Raw genomic sequence first — 6,000 nt, 5'->3', positions numbered from 1 at the left:
TCTAGCAGCCTTCTAGAAGGTGTCTGTGAGCCTGGGGAACATAGGTGTCCTTGTTTGAGATACTATTAAGTATCCTACTTTTCTTTCAAAAGTAGACCTCTACTTTCACTCTGCATTAACTGCTTTTCCTTACACTTTTGCAAGTCTCTTAAAACAGACTAGCATCAAAGTAGACCAGCATGACGATAGTTGTTTGCTGTACACAGGCTGTAAGTGTGCTTTTGAGTAAATAGGGGCTTTTGTCAGCCCTCAGTGTCCCAAATGCGTTACAAAACCTTGCATTTGGGATCTGTTGTTTATTCATGAGAAAAGGGAACTGACATCTAGATAAATTAGGCTGCTGAAATTAAGAGAAAGTAGGACATGGAATTTCCATTGTTTGGTATTTATTGTAAAGTGAGGCTAGAGCTAGTTCTCTGATATTTTGGGCAGGTTTATAGATGCAGCGGTTCTTTGCACGTGGAAGTGACAGGCTGGCTTGTTAGTTGCATAGACATCAGTCAATATGTAATTTTTTTCCTGCTTCCTCTGTAATCAGATACACTTTTTGAAGGTGATGTTGATTGCAGCAAGATAAACTGGCCATTCTGCTTGTTAAGGCGATGGTTCCTTCTGCATGGCTCCCTTCAGTGCTGTGGCAGCAAGAGATGGGGCTAGAGCTGTCAAGCAACATTGTGGAGGGCCTGAAAATGATGAAGGAGCTTTCTGTTGCAGATTTCCATGCATGCATTCAGCTGCAGGTTGATAGTGAGAGACATTGCAGTACCCTGAGAAGAACTAGACAGACTTGGGTATTGTTTGTTGGTTTGGAGGGGGTGGCAGGTAGAGGTGGTAAGAGTAATGAGTACAAGGGGCCACAAATCGCAGCTTCCCTGTTCTCCCAAGCAAGACTGTGCAACTGCCTGGGCAAGCTCAGGTTAGCTACAGCACGACAGGAATAAAACTAAGTAGGAGATGTCAGACAGTTTCACAATGAAGAAAGGACATGCCAACCTCCTTTATCAATTTAGACTCAGGATTGTATTACTCCTCCCATGCACCACTCCCTTATCTACCCCTTGTTTCATTCCTGTGAGGCCACAGAATGTCAGCCAGCTCCTGGAGTGGGCCTAGCTCATTTCATTAGCTGTCACTGACCAGCAATTGCCAGGCTACTGCTGAAGAGCTGTCAGCCTTCTCAGCACCTCCGAGATGATAATTCTGAGGTAGCTTTCTGAATGACCTAGCTAATGTTAAGCATGTATATAGGTATGGTATTATGCTGATATATATAGGGTAAAACTGACCTCAGTTTCAGCCAAGTGTTAATGATGTTTTCCTAACTGACTATGTTCAGTTCTTTATGGATCTTACTTGCTAAGTAAGTATTTGATGCAGCTCTGAATTTTAAGTGACGCATGGTTTAGTTGGTTTTGGTAACACTGGTCCCTCAATAGCTCTTACATGCATAACTGACTTGTTTGCTGCACACTGTTTTGTTGAGTGCAAAAGTCTCACACCAAGTCTTATTCCAGTTATCATATATGCTAAGCTGTGGGGTTCCATGCATCTCATTTTATTAAGAGCAATCTTAGCTTTAGTCAGCTCACGACAGATTTTAATCCTTCCTCAAGGTTGATCTCCTCTGAATTTGATTAATGACCTCTGCACTTGGACTTGAAATGCTGAATTAAAGACCGGAAAAAACACTTCTAAGAAAAGGTAAGAGCATATGATAAAGTGACTTCTCTATCTTCCCTTCTGGAGTAAAACTGTGTTCTGTAACTCCAGGCAACTGGACATACTTGGATATTCCAGTAAATCTTACCATGATTTGCAGCCTCAAGCAAACAACAGCAGCCACACAATTCTCACGGTATCCTCAACCCCTGCCCTCAATGGCTCTGGACAAGGAAATTGCTTGGATTTGCTTCAGACCTTAGAGGACAAACTGGGACCACAGGAATGTAATGTTTAGGATATACAGTGAAATGAGAGGGGCAAGAGAGGAAAAAAGTTTGAGAGAACCTTACTTGTTCTTTATAGATGTAATTTATCTTTTAAGAAAATAGATATCCAGTTTTTCTAATTAGCTAAATACTAGAAAACGCCCAGGTTTCATTCTGAAGTAAAACTTGCCTTCCTGGCTGGTCTCATCACAGCCTTCTCTGGGCTTTTCTGTTACTGCTTCCATTGGCTAACCCCCAGTGGTATTTGTGTGCAGCAGCCCTTGCACAATTTCATTCCCGTATACCCTACTCACTGCTACCTTTGTGAAGGCATGCATTCTGCTTGTTACAGCATAAATGTGCTTTATGTTTACATCTCAAAGTCACAACTTCGCTAATAATCATCTCTGATAAAACGGCAGCCTTAGGAAGCCTGTCTCCCCTTTCTGCTGAGCCTATTACCTGACTGAAGTAGAATGGACTTCTGTAGTTTCGCTTCCCAGGCTTCAGAAAACCTTAAAGCCAGTTTCGTCACTGTAAACAAAAGAACCCCAAACCAATCATAAGGCTGTAATTCCTGTTTACAGAGATAAGCCTTTATTGTATGCTATTGGAAGCAAATGGGACATGGTTACGATTTTATATACAGAGAAGTCTGTAGCATTGGGTTACAATCAGTGGCAAATGAACCAAGATAACAGTGCAGATCCAAGTGTTGTGTACAGTCAGTAACAGTGGCTGGCGTACAAACCACAACACAGAAGCCAAATGAAGCCAAGTGTACAGGGTACAGTATCACGTGAGGAAGCAACTTAATGTACAAAGAGCATTCCATTTACTTTACATTTGCAGGCTTTTTTGGCTAGTGAGTAGGTACAGTTCAATTTAAAACCCAGTGTGCAGTTATTTTTCTTCCCACTCAATTGCTACCAAATTAAGACAATTTGAATGTTCAGATTACATTTTTAATGCTAAAAATAGCTAAGGTTGTTGCTGACTGACTTTATTTGAAGTTGCTTTATTTACAGTATAGTCAGGAGTAGTTTAATCATCATTGTTCTCTACAGATTACAAATTGGGAGAAATCTTAAATATTTTGAAAGTAGTCTGTAATTAGACCACAAGGATCTCTTGTACTTCATTTGGAAGTTTAATTTGGGGTAACTTCTTTTGAGAGAGAGATTTATTGGGAAGAAAGATGGAATTGTCCACCATATTACTCATTTGTGGAATTTGTTCATAGTATTTAAGGTTTAGATAGTTCAAAGGTCATACTTCTTTTTAATCAATGCCATATCCAATCTTAGTGTAAAAATAAACACTCTGTCCTCTGTGGATAAATAATTCCATCTGTTGGCTGCAGGTCAGACCTCTATTGGTGAAAGAGATTTAGAAAAATAGACCTTTTCTTTAATGTTTACTATGCTGACCCACAAAGGAAAAGTGAAATTCATTCAAGTCTAGAAACAGAAGTACAGTACAAGTGATTTATAGAATTGCATTCTTTCCCTCTACAAACTTGCTGAGCATGAAACGCTGCCCCAAAGCACTGCCTCTGTCTTTTCCTTATCTTGTAGAAGTAATTGTCATCAGAAAAGTCACATTATACTGCACTGCCAGATTTCCTGTCTGCCTTCTAGTGTGCAGACTCTTAGCAGGGCTCTGCCTCCTGAGTGTGCTTTGCTTAAGAATTCTTTAGATGGATGGGTGGTGGTAGTTTGGGTTATACAAGGGGGATGTTTTAGCCCAAATTAGCAGCAATTGTTTTAATTGATTTGACTGATGGTGATTTTTTGGTGGGTGGAAACTCAACCATTTAAAAAAAAAAAAACTTACATGTTGGACTTGGAAAACACCAGCCTTTCCTCAAGATCTCCACTTCCGAGACTGCTTCCCATAGATGTCCTTTTCATTAAGGGGCTGGTACATTTGGCAGTACAGGTTTCATGCTCAACTTTGTCACCAAGAACTGGACAGGACTTAAAAAGCGTACATACAGCCCACTGGGACTTGCTCTGCTGTAGTATTTCAGTGCTTTTGACAGTCCCCCCACAGCAGTGTTGCTCTCTTAGAAGTGCAAGTGTCCCAGCATGGCTCTGGGACAGCTGGAGGACGGGTGACATTCTGGAGTGGAAGCAGCAGTTAAGCACCAGTTGCTGGCCCCTGTAGAGGCTTGAGAGAACAGAATTGCTTCGTAGAGAGCTTGTCGACCTAAAAAGCTTAGTCAGTTTGATCAATAAATATTGACTTAGGGTTAGGATGAGAAATAAGACACTGCACTTTGGAACTGGAAGACAGAGTCAACTTCCTCCCTTTTCTGTCCAAAAGGAGACTAGCTTTAAAACATTTGCCCTTAAGGACCTTTGTGATGTCTGATGTATAACTCACTAAGCATGTATGAATGTACCTGTCCCTTTTTCAGGGAAGAATAAATGTATGACATGACAAAGTTTCGAGGCTTTTTTTTCCCGTGTTTTGTTTTTTTTTTAAAACATCTGTTCTGTGTTGTGTTGTCCCTGAAGGCATATTTACCCACTCTTAAATTATGCAGCATTGCCCAGAGAATGGCTCTGTAGTTGAATATGCTCTCTGCAGTATAGCTTCTGTTTTCTTCCAGTATATGTATATTTCCATGCCATAGATGTTACTAGAAAACTACACTTGTTTTATCCTGTTATTTTGAGCAGGGAAGCAGTGATACTAGTTTGAAAACACAGGAAATAATCTGTACAGCGAATGAGAATTTTCATAATTAAATTCATATAATCACTAACTTTTCAAAAGCTGTACTACTCTGAATGCTGTTCTTCAGCCCACCATTATTCTGCTTTGAGCAGTATCACTTTCTGTCTGCTTATAAACAGTTCTTTGTGGAAATAATGAAAGAACACCACTCTCCTCCGCTGACTACATTTTACTTTGTTAGTTTACAGGATGCCCTTACAGAACTACAGGTTCTATTGGGAGTGCAGCAATACACACATTTCCATATGCATAGATCATTAAATTGTAACAGTGCCAGTAGTAAAGCAAGACCTGCCAAGATGTTCTGTTCCTCTTAATTAAGCTTGATTTATATGTGCCTATTGACTTAAGATGCAGTTAGTGTCCACTGCTGAGATGACACAGTACCCTGAGTAACTTTGTATTGATTATGCTTACACAAGCTTGTGCTTTTCTAAGACCATAGAAATGAGCACAAAGACAATAAATAAGTACATCAGGTTGTTTCCATGGAATACTGTTAATCAACTTACTCATAGCAGCTTCAAAGTATGAAATTAAAACTTACCTTGTGCTCTACTCCCTTTGAAACAGATGAGTGCTATAATTAACCCCCTCTAGCTTAAAAAAAATAGTGGATAGAACATCAAAATACGCTTTTCTGGTAAGATGAACCTACTTTGTCATAACTAGTTACACCAATATTGCTGACGTGAAATACATACATTACAACATGTAGTTGTGGAAGCAGTATCTGCTTTCCCTTGTTGCCATGCTGTTCTGTGTAAAAGCAAGTTGTCTATAAGACTGTGGGCACTGTAGAAATAAGTTACTAGTATTCCTTTAGGGGAAACTACTATTACTCCTTTCCCTCCCCAAATTCAGTTGCATGCTATATATACTGCCTGGAGCAGTCTCCCTGTTTTGGATAGGGCTGCATCAGGAAACAGAATTTGTTCATTGGATTTCTCCTGTTATTCCTCCTCTGGAAAACCTTCCATCCTGAACTTGTTTACTGAACAGAAAAAAAAAAATTAATCTCCTGTAGCAACATCACTAGCAGCTGCTATATGGATAGCTTAAACCTCTTATCTAATTTCTTATAAACTATTGAAAAAAAAATACAGTCTCCCCCTGCTCTTAGTATACTAAGACTGCTGGTTTACCACAGTAGACATAAATGTCCTGGTTTTACTACAGACTCTATTAATGGACTTGGAAAAGGCAGTGCAACTTTCCTCCAACTTCCTATCTATGATGATCAATGTTTAAGACTGGAGAAGGGCATTCTAGCTTCATCTTATCTTCTCTCTCTCTTGCCTCAGTCCATTCTACCAGGACCAGATGC

The 6,000-nt window shown here is 39.9% G+C and overlaps 1 protein-coding gene across 2 annotated transcripts in view; it reads right to left on the bottom strand.

Annotated features, from left to right (window-relative positions):
- Positions 1-665: 665 nt before the first annotated feature.
- STRBP (spermatid perinuclear RNA binding protein) overlaps positions 666-6,000 on the bottom strand; it is a 74,941-nt gene continuing 69,606 nt past the window's right edge. The window contains exon 19 of one of the 2 annotated variants that reach the window (XM_052814779.1): positions 666-683. The gene's annotated coding sequence lies outside the window, so the exon portion shown is untranslated. Of the gene's footprint in view, positions 684-2,502; positions 4,101-6,000 lie in introns of those variants that run through there. The other variant, XM_052814778.1, reaches the window with a different exon arrangement.

This window comes from Harpia harpyja, chromosome 19, assembly GCF_026419915.1.
Source record: "Harpia harpyja isolate bHarHar1 chromosome 19, bHarHar1 primary haplotype, whole genome shotgun sequence".
Classification (NCBI taxonomy): Eukaryota; Metazoa; Chordata; class Aves; order Accipitriformes; family Accipitridae; genus Harpia; species Harpia harpyja.
This window is presented reverse-complemented; position numbering and strand designations above follow the sequence as displayed.